Source organism: Pipistrellus kuhlii, unplaced genomic scaffold, assembly GCF_014108245.1.
Source record: "Pipistrellus kuhlii isolate mPipKuh1 unplaced genomic scaffold, mPipKuh1.p scaffold_m20_p_2, whole genome shotgun sequence".
In the NCBI taxonomy this organism is placed as follows: Eukaryota; Metazoa; Chordata; class Mammalia; order Chiroptera; family Vespertilionidae; genus Pipistrellus; species Pipistrellus kuhlii.
In genome coordinates this window covers 80,009,936-80,025,415 of record NW_023425515.1, presented here as the reverse complement: position 1 = coordinate 80,025,415, position 15,480 = coordinate 80,009,936, and the positions used below count along the sequence as shown (strand labels likewise).

Sequence of the window (15,480 nt, the reverse complement as noted above, 5' to 3'; positions counted from 1 at the left end):
ATTACACAATAGAAAATAACAGCATTTTTTTTTTCAGAAATGCTTGTGCATTTTGTCTTGGTGAACTAAACTGTTACTTCTAATATCTCTTAGGATAAAGTAAAACCCCAATTTTTTAAAGTGTATATTAATGAGTTATAATTGTTAGCATGCTGGATATATTTATTTTGTTAAAATAAAATGCATTAATTTATCATAAGACATTATATGTTTACATCATATACAGTTGACCCTTGAACAACACAGATTTGAACTACATAGTCCATTTGCACACATATTTTTCAATAAATAATATATTTATATTTTCTCCTCATTATTTCTTAATAAAATTTTATCTAGTTTACCTTATGTAATAATACAGTATGAAATACATATAACATAAGAAATATGTGTTAACTATTTATGTTTCAATAGTGCTAAGTCAATTTAACTTTTAGGAAGTCAAAAGTTATACATTTAGCCACCCACTGCCATACCTTACCAGTTCTCTGTTGGCTGGTGCAATCCAGTAGTTAGCTGGTACTAAACCCCAGCTTGGGAAACAGGTTTGTTCTATATGTGCATAGCTCTGTGCAGAAAGCAGGAGAACAGCCTAGAAAAAGAAAGGAAGGAAGGAAGGGAGGAAGGAAGGAAGGAAGGAAGGAAGGAAGGAAGGAAGGAAGGAAGGAAGGAAGGGAAAAAAAGAAAAGAAAGAAGGAAAGAGAGAGAGAGAAATCGAAAGAGAACAAAAATTAGCCGAAACCAGTTTGGCTCAGTGGATAGAGAGTCAGCCTGAGGACTGAAGGGTCCCAGGTTTGATTCTGGTCAAAGGCATGTACCTTGATTGTGAGCATATCCCCAGTGGGCCTTGTGCAAGAGGCAGCTGATCAATGATGCTCTCTCGATGTTTTTAACTCTCTATCCACCTCTCTTCCTCTATGTAACAAATCAATTAAAAAAATGAAAGAGAACAAAAATTGTACATGGATTTTCAACTATGCTTCTAACCCCCACACTATTCAAGAGTCAACTGTATATCATTAACTGATTGATATTTATTTATGTGACTTGAAATATGAATTAGGAGATCTGTAGGGATTTGAAACTTTTAATTTCACACCAAAAAAAATTAATAGATAAGAACAAAGTATGTATACAGAGCATATTAATATTGTATGATAACCATTCAAATACCAGTGATTGTGAATTGTTTGTAATATGCTATATTATAATAGACATTATAATAATCATAATAATATAATAATCAATATTTTAAAATTATTGGGATCAATGAAAGAAAAGTAAGTGCTCAATCAAATAATTGATTAAATTAATTATGATACACTCAATTGATAACATAAAACTTTTTAGAGAGAAAATTGACAGTTGCAAAACAAAAAATTGAGCATTACATTTATTGGTATTCATTTTGTATATATTTAAATAAATTTTCCAAGGCCTGACTAGAAGTATATACGGGGGTGAGGGGAAAGTGTAACAGAAGCATTACAGAGAAGAGAAGGGGTTACAAATCTTTTATGTATGAATATAGTGTCCCTTGCTTAGAAAATATAAACCTTGGCATTTGCTCCATTTAAAGTTTATGTAGACCTACCACCTACAACGTGTCCTTTGTTTCCATGTTATTTTTACAAAGCTCAGGCAAACTCTGTAGCTGGCAGTCCAATGCAGCCTGCCACTCCTGCTCATCCTGGATCCTCTGTGCCTGCCAGAGCCTCACGCCCAGTCAGTCTGGACCTGGAGAAGCTCATGTCACCACAGTGATGCTCACCAGCCAGAGCGGTGATCGCCAGCCCTTAGCCCTGCACCTGACACTCTCGGATCATTTGGTCTTTTGGTTATTCAGTTGCTTACACTTTTATTTATATAGACTAGAAGCCTGGTCCTCAATATTCGTGCACAGGGTGGGGAGCTTTCAACCTGGCCTGCACCTTCAAGAGATGTTTGACTGCCAATTTAGGCCCGGTCCCTGAGATCGGCCTAAACTGGCAGTTGGACATCACTTTCACAATTCAAGATGCTGCATGCACCAGTGACCATCCTATCTAATAAAAGAGTAATATGCAAATTGACCATCACTTCAACACCACACAAGATGGCTTCCCCCATGTAGTCAAAGATGGCTGCCCTCATGTGGACACAAGATGGCCACCACAAGATGGCCATCAGGGGAGGGCAGTTGGGAGGGACCAGGCCTACTAGGAGGCAGTTGGGGGTAATCAAGCCTGCAGGGGAGGGAAGTTAGGGGTGACCAGGCTGGCAGAGGAGGGAAGTTGGGGGAGACCAGGCCTGCAGGGAAAGGCAGTTGGAGGGGATCCAGGCCTGCTGGGGAAAGCAGTTGGGGGGGAACAGGCCTTCAGCAGAGGACAGTTAGGGGTGACCAGGTCTGCAGGGGAGGGCATTTAGGGGCAATCATGCTGGCAGGGAAGCAGTTAGGCATCAATCATCTGGCAGGGGAGTGGGTCAGGGGGTGATCAGCCTGGCAGGAAGGCAGGTAGGCAAGTGTTTGAGAGCCAACAGTCCTGGATTGTGAGAGGAATGTTTCAGATTGGAGAGGGTGCAGGTTGGGCTAAGGAACACACCCCCGGTGTTTGAATTTCATGCACTGGGCCTCTAGTACCTTTCATACAGTGAAAAGCATCTTACTATTGCATGGGGCAGCTACATTTTTTTGCCCTGATTATAAAAAGTAGTACATAACATGATGATCCCTCTGTTGCAGAAGTACAATTTTCCCAATCTTATGGATGGAAAAACTGAAGCAAAGAGGAGTTAAATAATTGACTTTGTCACAGTTATAAGTGTCAGAATCAGGGCTGACCACAAAATGTGTAAGCCAGAGTCCATGCACGTCAACACTGCATCATCCTGTTTTTTCAGTGTTAGGGTAGCCTTGCTGTTTTTTTGTTTTGTTTTGTTTTGTTTTGTTTTAGGTTTTTTTGTTTTTTTTTTTTTAATCTAAGAGACTCTTCCCAATATATAGGGTATGGTCCCTAGGCCTGGCTGGTGATCAGGTCTGAGCTGTGGGGCAACCAGTGGGCAGGACAATCGGGGGCCCCTGCCGGCACCCACATTTACTGGCTGGCCCTGCCCCCAGATAGCCGCTTCCAGTCACCTCCCTCTCAGGGGGGTGGGCAGTGCGCATCATAGCAGCTGGTCACTCTACCATTTGGTTAATTTGCATATTAGGGTTTTATCATATAGGATTAGAAAATTTTCAGGGCATGTAGTTCATAAAATCACCATTTCTGTCTTGTAAGTAATTTTAATGTATGTTTATTTCCATAATAAACCTTTCTATCACATACACATTACTGGTATGTTATGCCTTTTACATGATTTTTAAAAATTTAATAGACTTTATGCATGTATTTACCAGTTTTGCAGCTGCTGCAGAGGTTAAAAAAAGTACCACAAAAACATTCATGATAAACCATCATGATTAGTGCCTCTGCGTATTGCTCCAGAGAAAAACAAATTAGCACTAGAAGGAAAATCTGCTGTGGGAAGCCCCACACTGCTGGTGTAATGACCTATCCCCACAAGAGGATTGAATAGAATAGATCCATTGTAACTTCCCAAATGATCATGGCTGGCAGCCTCTGGAGATGAGGAACAGCTGAAGTGATAGAGAAAATAAAATGTTCTGCTTGAATGCAGGCTGTATTAGCTTGCTTCCCTCAACCCTCTTTCAGGAAATGTTGCCCTTTCAGACTAGGACACCTGATATTTAGCTTTGTGGCAAAAACTAGACTTGGATCAATGAGATCTACCTTCTTGGGTCAAATAATATCCTGCTCGTGGCTGCTTAAATTTGTCTCAAATCTCCATTTCTTTTAGAAATCTTTCCTATAGACCAGCTACTATCACATATCTTTTTGGCCAAATTAGGATGTAAGGATATCCCTACACCTCTTCTCTGCAGACCCCACTGAGGAATCGAGGATAGAGAGGTTGTCACAGGTGTTTTAATTAAACTTTCTTTTGTTTGTTGAACTCACTAGAGGCCCAAAGCACGAAATTCATGCAAGGGTAGGCCTTCGTTCTCCTGGCTGCTGGCATTGGCTCCTCTCTAGCACTTGGGACCCAGGCTGCCCTCCGGCTGCTGGCAGGCACACAGAACCTGGGCTTCCTTCTGCAGACCTGGCTTTGTCTGGAAGGTCATCTGGAAAAACATCCAGATGGACAACTGGTCTAATTAGCATATTATGCTTTTATTATTATAGATCCTAGGGTCTCCTCTCCAATTGTCATACTTGCCCTTACTGTTTACTTCTCGCAGGAGAAAGAATTATGACTCACAAATGGTTATAGATTAACTCCTTAAGTATCAGATTCATAAATTACTAGGGTAGATGCTGTACACAAAATTACTTAGAATTAATCTCCAGACCTTAAGTAGCAGATTAAAATATAAAATATAAATGTTTTTTGTGGCCATGCATTCTTATAGTAACCAGTTTCAGGTGTTATCTGTGAGAACAACAGATAAGTGGATAATTGTAATTATATGCCAGTAGTTCTAGTAGTTTCCAAGCGCCATTGCAGAGAAAATACATCTATAATAAAATGTTTAGTATCATTATGGCTTTGAAATACCATGGCCTTTAAGATATACTAGAATCATCTTTTAAAGAATGCATTTTAAAAACATGGAATGATTATTATATTTAGATTTCATTTATAAAATTAAAAAATATTATATTTTTTCAATAATTTCTTTCTTTATTTAGCTGACATTAAGTACATAAAATCAAAATAACAGCAGAATGATTGTCTTCTATTATTTTCTCTCACTCTGTCCTATTGTTCATTACTGTAAATTTATAATGGAATATATGGAAATTGTTTATTTTTTATCATGAACAAAATGTTACTTATTTCTGTTAAAATAACCATGGATGTTTTATTATTTAAAATAAGAGACATTACAAATACATTTTAAAATAAATATTTGTATGAGTTTTTTTTAACCATTCTATTACCTTGATTTTCAAAAGTAATATGTATGGTGTCTACTATGACATTCTCTCATCAATTTAATATACATGAGGAAAATACCCTTATACAGTTAGGGTAGGGGGAGTTAACCAAGTATATGCAGGATTATCATTAATAGACTTTTAAACCCGTCTTTCTCCCAAGCCCAGCAGTACATTTGAAGATCATCTCAATATTCCTGGTAAACAACAGAAGCTAAAACTCCAGGGGGAACTCTAAAACAATGTGCTGTATAACTTACCAAAAATGAAGCTTGTGCAAGAGTTTCTTTAATGAATCTTTTTAGAAAATGGTTCAGTTGTGTGTGGGAGAGCTGGAGTGGGGAGGAGAATGCACAGGTATATATGTCTGTGTCAAGGGCAGTAAGTAAAAACTAAGCCTAACGTTCTTAGTGTAGGTATTGAAAGTACCCCTCCACCCCCACTCAGAGTGCAGGGTGTTTAAGGACTCTGGTTGTGCAGCCCGACTCCCTGAGTGCAGTCCCAGCACCACTTCTTTATAGCTGCAAACTTTGAACAGGGCATGCATATCTCTAAGCTTTAGTTTCCTTGTCTCTCCAAAGTGGGTGATAATATTAATATCTTCTTCATGGAGTTCTCGAGAGGAATATATGATATAATCCAGATTTCAGAGATTTCTGAGCCTCAAAGAAATTTTGCTTCATTTAACAGTATAATAACTGAATTTGTTATCCTGAACAATAGGTCAAAGCTTGGTAGAGTGAGGTTAGAGTCCTATCTGTTTCAGTGTCCCTTGGCAAATTTCAGTTTTAATATTTTCTTTTTTTAACTCTTATGGAATAAATAGAAATACATTTTAAAAATATAATAAAAGTCAGGAATAAATATAAAATGAATAATTGTTGCTTTAGCTTTATGGGGATTGATATAATCACAATAAAATTCCTAAAATGAAGAGGGGGCAGGTTGGAAAAATAGAACTGCATTGAAAATGAGTTAAAATTTCTATTTAAATCTACATGGAACAGCGTAAGTGAAAGACTTTCAGAAACTAATTTTCAGTTCATTGATAATTAAGATTAGCGTTTGTTTTCTATATATTGCTGTGAATGTTAAATAACTATTGTTGAAAAACTGATCTAAATGTATACCTTTAATACTGAGAGTCTCATCTCCTAATCATTCCTGATATTGTATGTATGGCATATGTCCATATGCGTATACTATACATAATGGAGGCAATAAAACAAATAATGAGAGGTCAGGTATTTGGGTGGGATATTGAACTCTCTTCAGGGAAGCCTTGCTGGTGTGGCTCTGAGACTGGTCTCTCTGTTGGAGTCAGGCTTTAGTGGTGATCCTCGACTCAAAGTGAACTCTTGGCTATAGAGCCAAGGTTCTCTTTGGTCTGGGGGTGGGGCTGCCTGGGCAGTAGCACAGGGAATCAACAGGCCATCTTTCCTACAGGAGAGAATCAGAGAAGGACAACAAAGGCATCTTAATTCTGATCTGTTACTATTATTTCTGTGTTATTTTAGACAGGTCTCAATCTGCAGAATACAAAAGCTCATAGGAATAGACAGTTTTCATTAACAGAGATATTACTATATTTTTCTTGTCTTACATTTTAATTTCTTTCTGCATGATTAATTTAGAAAAATCAACATACATTCATTTACATATATATATAAGAAGTACCCACCCTATACTTTAGCATGACGAACAGAGCGATAGAGAGAAAATTGGGAACAAGTAGATTTTCTACTACTTCAGTCTTATATTTTTATTTATAGTACTCTCTGAGTCAGAAATGTCAAAAATGTTTGGGTTGGAAATTTAAGAAACAGGATATTTAGGAAAAACTTTATAAAAAATGACTGACTTTTAAAGATATAAAGAGTTTGCAATGAAGTATAAATTTAAGATTATGTGCCTATTTTTTCCTCATTCGGTATCACATTGAGTGAGTATGAAAACAAATATATATTCCTAGCAGGATGAATTCAGTATTAGGGTGGGTGTACTTGTTTAGTGTGATTGTACAATTTTGTTTCCAAAGCCCAAAGAGTCAGAACATTATTTAAAAGTCATAGCATCCTGTCTCTTGGTTTAAATTATAAACCCTTTATTAACACATGTTGGCTTTGTCTTCAGTTCTTAACTCATAATAAAAGTATATAATGAATCTTATGTCACTATTTTATCTAAACATTTCCCCCAGATTTGGAACCTGAATTTTAGAAACGTACTTAATTGAATAACTGCAAGAAATTGTGGCTACATATTTAAAAATTTTATTTAGTAAACATATTCATTTGCTTACCGTGTGTCAGGAACTGGTTATTTAGTCATCATGACCAATCTAGTAGTGAGGTCCTTTATTAGCCTATCATGGAAAAGGAAGCTAAGCCTTGGAGCATTTAAATAACTTTCTTAAATTCACAATGGTAGTTGGCAGAATAAAAATATGAATCTGGTGGTCTATACTTTTCATATTCCATTTCATGAACATTAACCACATGGCTCCGAAAGATGAAAGGGGATGGGGAATGATAGTTACAGCCTTCCAGACAATTTTACAGAATGAGAAAAGGAAGCTGCGGCAGCAGGATGGCTAACCATCTGTGTCACAGTCATATTACCTAACCTGGGCCAATGCTTATTCATGTACAGGAAAATGCTGTTGGCCAGTTCACTGACTAGAGTCAGTGTCAGTGTAGTATGAAAGATCAGTAAGACTCTATTATTTCCTAGAACTGTATTGTTTTAACAATAATGATAAGTGCTGGCTAGGATGCAGAGAAAAAGGAACCCTCCTGCACTGCTGGAGGGAGTGTAGACTGGTGCAGCCACTATGGGGAACAGTATGGAATTTTGTCAAAAAACTGTGTCAAATGGAGCTACCATTTGACCCAGTATATCTAGGAATATACTCCAAGATACTAGAAACATCAATCAGGAAAGAATCAGAATCAGTATCTGGACTCTGAACACATATTGTTACATTGGGAAATGTTATTCATACTATTGATTAATAATTTTATCAATATATAATATTTTTTGAAGGATTTTTACCTCAAATAATTTTTTTTTATTAAAATCGACATTCTTGCCCTGTAAAACATATCATATAATATATCTTATATGCCGGGACCGGTTTAGCTCAATGGATAGAGCGTCGGCTTGGGGACTGGAGGGACCCGGGTTTGATTCCGGTCAAGGGCATGTACCTTGGTTGCGAGCATATCCCCAGTAGGGGGTGTGCAAGAGGCAGCTGATCGATGACTCTCTCTCATCGATGTTTCTAACTCTCTATCTCTATCCCTTCCTCTCAGTACAAAATCAATAAAATATATTTTAAAAAAATATAATTAGAGGCTCAGTTTGGTGCATAAAAATTCATCACTGGGGGGTGTCTCTCAGCCTGGCCTCCTGTTCCCCCTCACAGTAGGGGATGTCCTACTAAAGGCTTAGGACTGTTCCCCATGGGGAGTGGGCCTAAGCCACAGTCTGGTCTCTCTCTATGGGAGGCAACCAGGCTGATCAAGGGAAGGCTCCACCCCCATTACCCCACTACTTCTGCTGCCACTGCTGGAGGCAGGCTTGCTTGGGGTAATAAAACAATACAATGTACAGATGAAGTGTTGGAAAATTGTACACCTGACCAGTATAAATTTGTTAACCAATGTCACCCCAAGAAATTTAATAAATAAAAAGTGAAAATTATATATGTAATCTAAGATTCCTCAGATTACTAGTACGTTCTTCACACATTTGGCTGTCGGCTGTGTAACATTGGGAATAAAGTATAGTCACTCTGTTTTGTTAATTCTTGAGCCATGGAGGTGTTTTACTGAATCTTGAGTCTGCTACCATATTGTAGTGGAGGGAGGGGCATTTTAAATACCTTGAGGAGAGAATCTTAGTCCTAATTTGATCCAGTTGAAAGTAGTCCTCTCTTACACAAAAATTTGGTATAGAGGCACTTATAATAAAACCCTCAAAATCCTTCCTATACTGTAAACTTTTTAATCATTTTATGCCCAATATTTTACAGACTATATTAAGCATATTTATATAAATATTAAGCATATATAAATGTTTTTTTTTAAATATGTGGTTTGGATTTGTGGGGGGAAAAATCCATAATTGAGTTATTTCATTTTTAAATTTAGAGTCTAGAGGATAGTTGTGACATTTTGCAATTGTTTCTTATGATTAATTGAAATAAGCATAGGAAGGTGAAAATTCTTTCCAGATGTGACTTCTCCGCTGGAGTGATCTTTCCTAAATTGCTCACAGTTGTTCTACTCCTTGTCTTTTCATGTAAAATTATTTTACAAACAAGGGTGAAAGTTCAGCCACTTACCATGTCCCCAGGTTAAAAAATAATTATTGTTTTCCCTTAGAAATCAGAATAGTTTTCAGGATCAAGTCTTGTATCACTTTGTAAAATTCAAATAAAACTGTAAGCACAACTTAATGTAAATTTTCAAAAATCAGTATCCTGCTATCAAAGATTTGTTAAACAGAAAACACACACACACACACACACACACACACATTTTAAGTTAGATTTCATAAACTTGGTACATATGAGTAGTATATATACAAAGATATTCAGACTTGACAGAAATAATATTGAAAATTAAATTAGAACCCTGGAACTTCTAAACTAATCATGTGATTTGTATAAATCTATGTTTACTTATAATGACATTATAATTAGCAAGAACCATGTCTAATGTGAGCTGTTTAGCCAGTTAAAAAGTAAAATACAATAAAGGAGAAAACAAAACAAACAATTTTGAATGACTTACAGATTTAAAAATATTTAGTTGCTATCAGTAAAGGATGTGTTTCCTTTAACCAAACCCTTATGCCCATTTCCAATGTCATCTTATTACTGAAGACTATTTCTACTGTCATTCAGAACTGGTCTCTGTATTTCTGGAAATGTGCTTTTGTTTATTTTTTTATTGAGATTAGTTAGTTAATCTTTGTAAAACATTTGTTTTTCACATTATTTAAACTTTAAAAATAAAAAATCTCCAAAGCATATTTTGCCTGTTTTGCAGTTACTATGAGTTGCTATAGAAGTGAAAAGTTACCATTTTTATTTAAATGCCTAATTTTAAACATTAATGGTCCTTTGTTCACTGAAAAAAATATTTATTGAGTGCTCTTATGTACCAGGTTAATTTTTGGAACTGAGTATACAGTTGTAGACAAAGCAATAGTGCCCATTTCTTTTAATGTATTTATAATCCAGAGACAGAGAAAGGCAATAAAAGCTAACCCCAAACCCTTCCAAATAAAATATAAACTGTGAGAAGTATTATTTTAATAAAGAAAGGACTGGATGCTATCAAAAAGAGAATAACAATAAAAACTAATTTAGACTAAGGGAGAATTTGGTAAAGGCAAGTCTTTCTCAAGAAATTACATCTAATGAGATCAGAAAAATAAGTAATACCTAAACTTGGAGCAGGGGATGTCAGAGGGAATAATGAGAATTAAACAGAATTAAAAGAGATTTTGGAAATAAGTTCATAAAACCTATAAAATTTTATGTATGTAGGAGATGAAAAAAGGAGAAATCAAAGATTTCTAGATTGAGCAACTTTAATAGATGGGATGCTGATTGGTGATGTGATAATGAAGGAAAAAAGATGTGTGTCAGGGGTGGGTAAGTTTAATAAGGATGTAACTTATTTGGGTTAAGTTTGAGATTATTGTACAATAATATATATACATGGAAATTTCATATTACAACATAGGTCTAGGGGTTTGCAGCTTATCTGCAGTCCTGTAAAAACTGTCAAAATAACTGGTTTTTTCCTCTAGCTATAATATTTCTGAGATCCTATAATGGTTTAGATTTCCATTGTCTCCATCCAGAGAGTACCAAGTGCTTACTTCAATTGATGCTTATTAAATATTCTATTTATATATTGGTTGGCTCCTGTAACCTGCATTTTTTGAAATAAATATTGCACCCATTACAGCTGCAGTTCATAATGGACACTCAATAAATGTTTGTTGCATGAATGAATTAATTAATAGATACTAGTATGTGGGTTATATACTGCAATGAGATGTATATTTGTTTGTTCTGTCTCCAAAAGACAGATAGCTGGTTGCAGACAAAGATCTTAATCTTCTCTCAGTTCCATTACCATGTATAATACACTACTGGATATTAAATAAATACCCATTGATTCATGAATATGCTAGTGAGATACACTGATTCAGTTGGTCAATCCTAAAATCTGCCTGAAAAAAAAAAATCTAATTTGCTTTGCTTTATTTTTTTCATATTTCATAGGAAAAATGGAGATAAAAATGTATCAACATATAGGAATAGGATGAGAATATGGAAAAGCAAAGGAAATAAAAATCTAGAAATGGAGAGTACTATAGCACAAAGACAAAGAGACTAGACAGCTATGTCTACAATTGTTATCTGTGATATTTTTTTCAACAAAATAATCTAATTACTATATACTTTCACATAATTCAAAATAAATAAACACATTTGCTTACAGATAGTTTGCCCCACTGGCAAGCACACAGCAGTTAATCAATACATTATTGCCTACTGCCAATAATGATTTATTTTTAACCTATTTTAGCAAAAATTCTGGATATAGTTAAGAAATCTTTAATATTTCAGTTGGGCCAGTAATTTTAATTTTAAATAATCTTTTTTTTAAATGCCTTTTTTTTTTGCCAGCGTTATCATTAGAACATTAACAGTAATTAAACCATAAGTGGAAGTTCTAGATGACTGGCCAGCTGAAAAAGAACAATTAAGCATCATAGACAGGAAGGAATTTAAACTTTCACATAATCAATTGTTTAGTTGTTAGAAGAGGCATTGGAGGCCAAGGGGAACAACAACAACAAAACAAAAAACTATCAAAATAGAAAAAATAAGAATGATAATGAATAGGATATTTCTTTGACTTAAATTATTTCCATTTAGCCGAAACTGGTTTGGCTCAGCGGTAGAGGCTCAGTCTGTGGACTGAAAGGTCCCAGGTTCGATTCCGGTCAAGGGCATGTACATTGGTTGGGGGCACATCCCTGGTAGGGGGTGTGCAAGAGGCAGCTGGTTGATATTTCTCTCTCATGGACATTTCTAGCTCTCTATCTCTCTCCCTTCCTCTCTGTAAAAAAAATCAATAAAATATTTTTTAAAAATTCCATTTAAAATCCAAAATCAAAGGCAATTATTTAATTATATCAAAGCCTATATTATTAAATTATAAAACATAAGCCCTAACAGGTTTGGCTCAGTGGATAGAGTATTGGTCTGTGGACTGAAGGGTCCCAGTTTCGATTCCAGTCAAGGGCATGTACCTTGGTTGCAGGCACATCCCCAGTATGTGGTGTGCAGGAGGCAGCTGATCAATGTTTCTCTCTTATTGATGTTTCTAACTGTCTATCCCTCTCCCTTCCTCTGTGTAAAAAATCAATAAAATATATTTTAAAATTATATAAAATAAACTAGATGATTCTCTTACAATTATGGTTTATGAAATTGCTAGAATGAGTTGATTAAAATGGCCTCAACATGCATGTTTGCTTCCTTTTAGCCCTCTTGTAAATATACTTATATATTTATAAACATATATACATGTACATATTTATATCTTTACATGTTATCATATATGTAAAGTAATATCTCTTGAGTAAATTCCTCGTGCTATGAAATATGTAGGGAGAGAAAGGAAAAAAGGGAGATAAAGGAAAAAAGAATGAGGAATGAGTTACTTCAAAAAATACAGAATATTTCTATAATGCAACAAAAGTCAGAGACTGTACAGTGAGAATGAAAGAAATACTTATAAATTATTGAAAAAAATATATACAGAAATTTATCTAACATTTAGATGTCTTTAATAGAAAATTTAGAAAGGAAACAACAGTAAAATGACAGGTAGATCCTGTTGGTAATCAAAATAGTATAATGCTTGAAATTCCAGTTTTATAAAACAACAGATTAGACTTTTCTGGGTTATTGCTCAAGGGCTAACTACTACATGACCCAACCTATTCCTGCATATTGAGTAAAAAAATGTAAATGCATAAACATAAAATATATCATTGTAAACTCTATATCATTGATGCTGTTATGAGACCACCACCATTATAAACTTACAGCCTAGGGAAGGATACATGCATACATGGTCAGCTAACTACAGAACTACTAAGTTTCTAGGATATAGTAAGACATTGTGTTATGTTATGCATACATTTTTAAAAAGTTCTGCAGAATTAACTTTACTTGTTTATCTACCCTATTTATTCTAGCTAATTGAATTTTTCTTCTGCATATCATGTTCCTCAATCCTTCTAAAAGTGCTTATAAAATAATGTAAGTGTATATTACATCTCTAAGTCAAATATTTACCTATAGTCTTTGCTTTTTGGCCCTTAAACAATATGGATACATTTTAGTTATTCTTCACATTGGCCCAAAATATTCTACTTGCTGGATACACCCCATAGAATATATTATACCACATATTTTGCTGCAAGAAGAAGAAATTTTCAGCTTATACCCATGAAAAATTTTTTTTTATCAGTCTCAAAATCTCTTAATTTTCATGCTACCAAGATGTGTTTTCTCCTGATTTCCAGGCTACTGTCCTCTCCCTCTACTACATTCTCTGTTCTCACACCCTAGAATTACCTAGTTCTGTCTGATTAATTACCTTCCTATCCCAGTTAACTTGCACAACAAAGAAAAGAGCCTGCAGTGTGCAGGGAATGCCCTCCCTGTAAAACTGAAAAAGTGAAATTACCACCTATTGCTTCTCAAGCTTGCCCCTGGGTCTCTTTTCTTAGCCCAAACTGTTCCTCAAACTAAGCCTTGAAGATGCTTGCATGATTTTTAGTGAAGTCTGACACATAATATGTACATTCCATTACATAATGTGTATATTATTCTTCCCTTGGTAATTTAAAACTTCATATTAAACCATGGAGGCTTCTGATTCAGTCACATATAAACTTCCAAACTTCTCTTTTCATAGCATGAGGAATTTACTCAAGAGATATTTGGCAAAATCTGACATTTTTATTCTTTCTGTAAAGACTCAAGGATTATAATTTTTGGCATTTATAATAAGCATTCTAATCTTAAGCAGTCATGTGCCACTTCCAGGTTGATTAAAAGAGAAATTAGTATAACATTATATTATTGTAATACTTACTCTTTAATTCCATTCTCCTTTTTTACAATTCTTAGAATTGAAACATTTTATTTTTAGTAATGGGAATTCTTTTCTCTTTGCTATAGTCTAGTGGTAATTGCTAGTGAAAAATAATAATAAAGTTTCTGTATTTCCACTTCAGTGGACATTATAAAAATAAGCCTTTTTTTCACCCCAATATAACCTTTTAGGCTACTGTCATATCAATGCTTAGGTTTATTACTTTCAGAAATCTATGATAATTCTTCATTTTACCTCCAAGTATACAGGGGGTAAAGCACATAGTCTATAATTATTACGAAGGAGAATAGTACACACTTAGCTAACTCTTCTCTGTTCTTTCACAAAGGGTTCATTGAATTTGGACCAGTTTCTCTGAACTTGCCCTCAGCATAACTTCTTTGGCTAAGATGATGGGACAGGTTCTCCCTTGTAAAATAGTTCCACAATCTATATTTTACCCATGGCTTCTTCAGGAACATCATAGAATATTTAAGATTGTATTATCATTTATATAGTCTATATCATTAAAGTATCATCAGAAACATACACAAGGGTTTACAGGCATCAACATAATATGTTTAATCATTAATTGTTTGGAAATGGCAAAATGCAAAACTTGAGATAGTGATTTCAATTTTGATAATTAATAATGCATTATTAAAAGGCTTAATTAAATTAATAATTAATTCTTAAAAGTCTGTAATAAAAAATTAGGAATTTTCTCATTTTGTTATTTTTATTAATATTATAAAAATAAAAGCTTATTGCCCCATGGGCATGGCTCAGTGGTTCATTGTCAACCCGTGAAACAGGAGGTCATGGTTCAATTCCAGGTCAAGACACATTCAGGCTTGATCTCCAGTGTGGGGTGTACAGGAGGCAGACAATCTGTTTTCATTGTTCTCTTCCTCACCCTTCCTTTCTGAAATTCAATAAAAATATATTTTAAAAAATAAATAAAAACTTATCTATAAATCACAGTTAGGAATAGTGTAGAGACAGTGGATAGGAAATTACTAGTAAGTACAACAATCCCTCCCCCTCCCTTTGTGTTTGGGAGAGATGGGTGGGCAATGCCCTGGTAAAGACCATGTGAAACATTTTCTATAGGATGCTCAGATCAGAGAAAGGGTAAAATGCACAAGCCAAGAGGCCAGAGTCCAGAGAGTCAAGATCATAGCAAAAGTATGGTAAAAATCCCAGGGATTCTAGGATTAAGCAGGGAAATTTTGCATAATACTTGCTGCAGAGTGCTCAGTGCCTACTTTTTTTTTTTTCCTTTTATTAAGGAA

The 15,480-nt window shown here is 35.1% G+C and overlaps 1 protein-coding gene and 1 non-coding gene across 4 annotated transcripts in view; both read left to right on the top strand.

Annotated features, from left to right (window-relative positions):
* The window catches only part of CADM2 (cell adhesion molecule 2), a 1,125,034-nt gene that overhangs the window by 912,208 nt on the left and 197,346 nt on the right, over positions 1–15,480 (top strand). The window lies entirely within an intron of this gene.
* On the top strand, positions 464–593 carry LOC118725108. The gene has a single exon (XR_004989854.1). It is a non-coding gene; the product is annotated as a small nucleolar RNA SNORA65 (small nucleolar RNA).